Source organism: Gossypium arboreum, chromosome 1, assembly GCF_025698485.1.
Source record: "Gossypium arboreum isolate Shixiya-1 chromosome 1, ASM2569848v2, whole genome shotgun sequence".
NCBI classification, from domain to species: Eukaryota; Viridiplantae; Streptophyta; class Magnoliopsida; order Malvales; family Malvaceae; genus Gossypium; species Gossypium arboreum.
The window spans coordinates 70,914,109-70,922,312 of NC_069070.1; the positions used below are offsets into that span (position 1 = coordinate 70,914,109).

The window sequence follows — 8,204 nt, forward strand, 5'->3', positions numbered from 1 at the left end:
TTTCTCTCCTTTTCATGCTTTTTGAACCGTTTATAATATCATCAGATACAAGGTATATCTCACACAAAGTGTGCTAAACATATAACCGTAACCTTTCCTTTCCTTTACATCATTGCTCACACGAGTTGTAAAATGGGCCTGCTCACACGAGCTATGGGTTGGAATGTAAGCTACATGATGTTGCTCAGGCAAGTTGTGGAGTATCCGCAACAAATGAAGGACCTCAGCCATGGTAGGACATTGAAGACCAGCACCCGAAACATGAAAACCCTAATGACATGTCATTTGTATCCTACGAATTCCTAAGGTTCAAACGGGGCTTGATAATCGTCAACATTATTGGATTTAGATCATTCAGTTATATAGCAATCAACAAACTAATGTATAGATCAATACATAACATTAAAACGATATATAATCATACGAACTTACCTCAACGATTAAGGCGTGGAAACGGAGTCGACTAATTCGAAGCTTTAGCTTTACCCCGATCTAAATCCATACAAGGTCTATCTTGATCTAAATATACAAATTCAATCCATTTAATAATTCTATTATTCAATTTAGTCGACATTTCATATTATTACAAAATTTCAACTTTGCCCCTAACATTTTAACCTTTTTACAATTTAGTCCTTAAGCTCAAAAATTGAAATTTAAACATTTTCATCCCTAATCCATGCTAGAAGAATTTATTATGAACCCATATCAACTTATACAAATCATCATTATAATTCCACCATGTAGTTTTACTATTTTTACAAATAAGTCCCTAATTGACATTTTCATCAAAAAACACTTTACAAAACTTGTTTATTTTTCAACAAGGACTCATAATCTTTCATTAAACTTCAAAAATTATTCAAGAACATTCATAGAAAAACCCTAAACCTTTAACAGTTTTGCCAATTAGTCCTTGGGCTAGCTAGGTTAAGCTACAACGACTTCAAAAATATATAAATCATTAAAAATGAAATCAAAATACTTACCATGAAAGTAAAATGAGATAACTGAACCATAGTTATTCTCCCATGGTGAAAGTCGGTTGAAGATGAAGATAGGAAGATGATCTCTTATTCATTTCTTTTGTTTTTATTATTTAAACCTTTATTTACTCAATTACATTTTAACCTTTTAAAATATTCTTTATTTCAATAAAACCAATCCATGAATGTCCACTAACTATATAAATGGTCTATTTACCATCTAAGTCCTTTCACTTTAAAGTTTCATAGCTATTTGATACTTATAACTACTAGAACTCTACTTTTACACCTTTTTTGATATAATCCTTTTCACTTAATTAAGCATGCAAACGTCAAAATTTCTTAGCAAAATTTTTATACAACCTTACTAATAAACCATAGAGATTAAAATAATAATAAAATAAATATTTACTTGTCAGATTTGTGGTCCCAAAACCACTGTTTTGATTTCACTAAAAATGGGTTGTTACATTTATCTTTGTATTCAAAAATGCTGTGAGGAGGTTAAAGGCGATTCACTCAATGGATCGAGAGTAGCAAGTGATTGAATTGAGGGAGGAGAGGTTACAGAAAGCTTACATGAAACCTAGCTGAGAAAGAGAGGTAAGAGAAAATGTTCTTCCCTCTCCATTATGAGAGGTTTGGGGAGTATTTAAAGGGAACGTTTAATTACCACGTGTTCTGTTTTGATTGATGGGCTGCTATTCTACGTGGACGCAATATTAGGTTAGCTATGTGACTTGATATGATAGGGTGGAAGTTATGGTGAGTGACAATAGTCACATCGGAGTGGTTGAAGTTGGCCTCCTTATTGGAGGTGGACTCTTGGTGAAGTCTCTAAATATGTGCAATAATTTTCCCTTCCATTCAAAGGGAAGGTTATAATATGACTTTACTTGAGGAGAGAAGTAACGATGAGAACTATTGGTATCCTAATAAAGTGAAAAAAATCTCGTACATCTAACATGTACAAGTATCTTCTATATAAGCATTTTGGGACTTGTTGATATAAAGATCAATTACAATATTAATCCCCACTAAAGTAGCGACTAAAATAGGATTACCAATATCATCCTTATGACATAAGCCATTTGATAAAATTTTCGTAAAACAAAGGTTCCAATTTGCATGATTTGGATCAATCCAGTCTTGAATGATTTGTTGATCCAATAGACAGATCATCACATATGAGCCAACACACATCCACGAAATCATCTAAGCCATGACCCAATTGTTTTGGTTCAAAAGATTGCCAACTTTAAATAGGTCAAGTTATGGATCCTGTTGTGCAATTACATGCACAATTGTAACTACTACTATCGCAACTCCAATAATCTTCCCCTTTGAAAATTGTTGAATAAAACCAAATCAATGAATCAAAACATAAAATAAAAAAAAAACCTTCTTCTCCTTATTGACTCCCCTTTAATCAATCAAACCTAACTATAAATTTAATCAAGTAATTCAACCATTAATGCTTTAGGTAAGTAGGCAATAATATAAAAAAACTAAGATCATATTATATAAAGTTTAATAAAAAGAAAGAGTTCATAGAAAGCAATCTAAAAATTCATCAACATAACCAAAAGAAAAAAAGTAGCCCAAATAAGAAACAACAATATTCACTAAAAAATATCTAAAAATAAAGCCATAAAGTAGTCTCAAGTAACTCTCCCTCTTCGTAACATTTAAAGTATAGGTACTATTGCACAATGAGTCCCACATGGTTCATGCCAATTGTTCTCCATTTCCCTCCTACATCGAAATAGCTTGAAAAGCCACCAAATTGTTGTCCTCTTCACTGTTGGAAAGAATTTGGTTCAAAAATGATTTTCTTGAATAGCTAAAAGTAAAATTTTTGAAAATCGACCTGGTTTGTGACGTTTATAATAATAACCCTAGTCCAAAACTGTACCTTTTTTTTTTGGATAGACGGATTCTTGGTGTTTCTAGGTTTCGACCAAACAATCTTCTCTGTTATTCTTGTACCACGAATTATTTCAAGTATAGGATCGAACAAAATGAATCAAACACAGAAACCCTAAATAGTTTTCTTTTATTTTTGGGTAAAAACAAAAAATTCTCTCTTCAAAATAGAAATTGACAAAATCGTTATTCCGAAAAATATATTTAACTATCAAGGAATACAATTTTCTCTATTTTCAGGAAAAATAACGATATTTGAAAGTTGTGTAAATACCCTTACTAGTTCCATCTATTTATAGGGAGGGAAGGTAGAACCCTTGTTGAATTAAAGAAGTTTATTTCAACTAGAAAAACTAAATCCTAGTTCAACTAGGATGTAGGGGGCGAAAACCGTAGTTAATTATACTAGGGTTTGTCGTCACTCGTTATTGCATAAAGGGCTTTTAAACCTCTTCCATATCGGGTCCAAGTACAAGTACTTCCTGAGCTTTTAATCCAATACTTTTGTAATTTGATACAACCTAATATTTGTTTTTCTACTTCCCAAAAATAAACTTCAATATATTTCCAATTAAATAATTTTCTCAACCCAATTCTAAGTTTGTTAAAATAATGACGACTTTACCATAAAAGAATTTATGAGAAAATATATTTAATATTTTCGCACTTAAAGGTTTTCTAACTTCATTTATTCGGAAAACATAAATTTATTTTTCAGGTCATTTTCATTTTTTATTTTCATTTTGGAGAACCACATTTATTTCCAAATGATTTCATTTTGGAGAAAATCTTAATAATTTCTAAATGTTTCCTATTTTTCCATTTCACCATTTCTATTCATTTTTGTTCATTTGATTCAACATGCAATTCATTCTGATTTCAATGAGTGATAACTCTAGAATATAGAGTTATCTTTAGTACTTTTAGTCTAAAAATTCATGCAAAATTTGAGTGGTTGATAACAAATTTTTTAGTTTTTATTATAATTTTTTCATGTTGGATAACATTAAGTTAAATTTGTCATATTGATAATTTTATATGCTAAACACATTATTTTTGCAGTTTTGAAGATAGTTGGTGCAATGAAAGGAAATATGGACTTGAAACTCACTTATGGATGCTCAGTGCTACATCTCTGCAAAAAAAGCTCTACAGGATTGGGCTAATGTTGTGCCATCTTTGGACACCTTAAGACTCTTCTTGACCTAACTCTAAAGTGGGTTAACGAATCTAGACAACTCACTAAGGGACAAAGGAGCCAACCTGTCCACTAAGGGAGGAAGGAGCCCAACCGTCCACTTGAAGTGTCCAAACCGTCTATGTGACTTGGTAATCACCTTATTCAAACACCAAATCAGCATGGAAAGAATTAAGGATCTCCCTCTCCACAAATTAAGGTGACCGTTCACCTTCCTCCACAATTCAAGCAACTTCTTCCCCTTGAAACAAACAAGCCTCCTCCACAAATCAAGCAACCCCTTCCATGTCGTCCACTTCTCTTCAACAAACCAAGGGTCGACCACCTACATAGAGAAAAACAAGGGATGAAATGCTAAACATAGAGGGATTAAACAAGTATAAATAGGGGCAAGCAATTGGCGTTTGATGGTCACTATACTAACTATAATTACGATAAAGGCAAGCGCGCCTATCGAACAGTAGTATGGTGAATAGGGAATATCATATCCACGAGGACTGAAAGTACTAGCAATTACCGTTTTTCTATTATTTAGTCGATAAATTGAAGTCATTGTTTTTAATCTAGTTTAACTAATCTATTTTAACTACGAACGCAACAGAGAATGAAATGGTAAAAATAATTGAAGACAACCAATGAGAAAGACAATACCTAGGAAAGAATCCACCTAGACTTCACCTATTATTTTGAATCTAAATTAAACGATTTATTCACTTGTGTCTTGATCCGTAGAAATCCCTAAATCATGTTAATATCTCTTTCGAGAGTAAAAACAACTGACTCTAGGTTGATTAATTGAAATCTCTTTCTAATTAAAACCTCTATCGTCACATTAACTTGACCTATGGATTCCTCTATTAGATTTGACTCTAATCTGGCAGATTTATGTCGTCCTATTTCTAGGATTGCATGCAACTCCACTCAATTATGCTAGATCTACTTTTAAACAGGGACTTTTGCTCCACTGAAATAAGCACATTAAACATGAATTAATATCCCAAAAATATTAAAATAAGAAATAAGCATACATAATTGAGAACAAGAATCAAGTATTTATCATGTAAATTAGAAATCAAATAATGAGACTCATCATAGATTTCATCTTCCTTAGGTATCTAAGGAATTTAGTTCATAATATGGAATAAAAACATCTCAAAGTTAGGAAAACCACAAGACTTCGAAAGAAGTTAAAATGAGATATTCAATCTTGAAGGAGATCCACTTCTAAGTTTGCCCCGATGGTGTTCTTTGAGTGATTTCTTCTACCTTCTTTGAGTGCCCCTTAGATATTCTTCTAATTGATATTTATAGACTTTAGAATGCTCAGAAAGCCTAAAAATTGAGTTTTTTCCGCGTGTTTAGAAAATGGGGAGTGATATCGACAAAGACTAGCACATAAGCGTGTGGCCAGGCCGTGTGGCTCGGCTGAGTGGCTCACACAGGCGTATGGCCAGCCCGTGTGGAAATGCCCAAGCCGTGTGAATCTTGGAAACAACTCTATTCGTCTGATTTTGGCTCGTTTTTTGCACATTTTGCTCCTAAATACTTTTTTAAGTATAGGAATATGAATTTAAAGGATTAGGAGCATCAAATTCACTAATTCACATCATTAATCATCCAAAAATGCATTAAGAATGGGATCAAAATATTTTATTTTTATAGCTTATCAGGGTTATTAACTCGTCAATCATTCATTCATATAGCATTCACTCTCATCATATTTGAGAGAACAACACACAAGTTTGAGAGAACAATTTGAAGTTTCTTTTAAAGCATCCAAATTTAGCACTTTAAGAGTACTTGTGTGTCAAATCCAAAAATTTAACCTAGTAGTTTCGGGTTCGTGAACCAGGTTTTGTTGATTTGGGTCCATGATTAGTTTTCATAAGTATGGCCTAAATTTGGAAATTCAGAATTAAGTAACCAAAAAAATATTTTTCCCTAAAATGAATTTCAAAAATAAAATCAATTTTAAAAAAAAACGAGAAGAAGGTACTGATTTGTAAAAGGGTTCAATTTGGGAGTAGCCCAAATGCAATTGTACCAATGTTTTAAAAACCAACCTAGTTCCCCTACACCCTACAGTTTCACGAAAGTCTCTTCCCTTTTCATTTTTTGTCATTCAAAAAATTTCCCTAAACACAAATCCACATATTTTCTCTCTAAATAGCCTAACCCTTGTGATTTTTTCATCTCCCAAACACCAAAATATCTTTCAATTTTAAAGAAAATCGTAAAAAAAAACACTAATTTCTTTATTAATTTTCTAAACGATTTTCTCAAAATTCAATCTCCCGTTCATTTTTCTTCTTGGTCGAGGTAAGGTTCTATTTCTATATTAGATTTTGATGTATTCTAGCCTTTCAAATCAATTTTTGATTCGTTGTAACAAGAATTCTATATGTTAGCCAAAACTGAGACCAATAATGACAGAATTCGTATTTTCAAGCTAATCAATTGTTTCTCAACTTTTTTTTGATGAGATTAGAAAGTTTCAAAACTTGATTTAACCAACTGTTTAGAGATTTGAAAGATTTAACGATTTTTCATTCAAAGTGTTCATAAATGTCGAATTTTTGAAAACTTTAAATCTGAATTTCTAGGTGTTTTAATTGTTTAGATATTTTCTAAAGTGAATAATTAGATGTTTAGTATTGATTTTAAACAATAGAAACAAGTCCGTATCAAGAAATCTAAGTTTCAGCTAAACTACTCAAAATTTTCAATTTAAAGAGGAGCTAGGATGGATTTGCGTATTTGTATTATTTTTTATGTGTTTGTGACCATTAATAATCTGTATATATTGTGTGTAATATGTTGGTGAAGTCTTGGATCGTTGGAGCCTTCTTCAAGTAAAGCGAAAGGCAAGATGAAACTCGTTTAAGCTTTCGACAACCAAGCGAAAGCTAGATTGGTGAGTGTTTCAGAGTCATTGCTGGTATGTGCGATTCATAGTGTTAATTGAGAGCTTAGGATTAGCCTAAAACTCTATCCTAAGTTTCGAAAGTAAGCCTTTCCTATACCTTATTGTCATGTTTGTAAAATCATGCCCAAATAAGATGAGTTGAGATATGGGATGCTAATGCAACAAGTAATTTGTGAAAATAAATTAATGTGATATGTGATTTACTGATTTTTAAGCACACATATGAGGTTTGATATATGATAGTTCAATGAGCACTATTGTGGCACTTGTAAGTGCAATTAAATGTGAATCCAATAAGCATGTATTGTGTATGAGGTTGTGATGTGAAACTAATGAATATGAACAGAGGTTATGTGTATTAAAATAGTAAATAAATAAGTGTAATTGTGGATATTTTGACCTTCTGATCTCTTAAAACCATTAGATACAGTTGGCATGCCATTGGATTGTGTGTACTCACCTTTATGTTTTGCGATCGGGTGATTGAGTCCTTGGGATAGGATGGAGAGATAAAAGAATATTGAGCTATGCTCCATTCAATGAGACATGTTTTGTGTATTGGAGAGTGTTTAGCTTAATGCTACACTTGTTGGGACATGTTAGACTTTTTGAGTTATTGGTGTGATGGAGATTCGTTTATCCAACGTGTGGTGATTGAGTCCACTTATATGTTTCATAATCTCAATATGTCAATATATCATTATTTGAAATATGTGATATGATGTATATGATCATATTTAGAAGTATATTATAAACTTGTTAGACAAATAAAACATGAAAACGATTCTCTAACTTGATGGATTTGAATTGTGGATATGCCTTAGAATGCTCTTACTTAACCTATATTATTGTGTATGCTTGGTAGTACTTTTGAATATTCACTGAGCTTGTTTAAGATCACACTCTTTATTTAAATTCTGCAGAAAAGTAGCACATTGGGGGAGTGGGAAGCGGCCAAGAAAGTGATCCATTCAAGGCATAGAATTTGAGTATGTTTTTGTAATTTGAACAATTGAAAATAAAGGAAAGATCTTATGTGAGACTAGATTTTTGAATTGTTATTATGGATTTGGAGCTTGATTTTAGTTTGTTTTGAAGATTGGTGAATGATATGGATGTTACTCAACATGTTCATTTAATATGCTTATGCTAAAAGAGTTTATTAAAA

At 32.0% G+C, this 8,204-nt stretch overlaps 1 long non-coding RNA gene across 1 annotated transcript; it reads left to right on the forward strand.

Moving 5' to 3' along the window:
• The first annotated feature begins 6,197 nt into the window (after positions 1-6,197).
• Positions 6,198-8,204, forward strand: LOC108481924 (uncharacterized). The gene is made up of 3 exons (XR_001870787.2): positions 6,198-6,429; positions 6,937-7,024; positions 7,960-8,204. It is a non-coding gene; the product is annotated as an uncharacterized LOC108481924 (long non-coding RNA).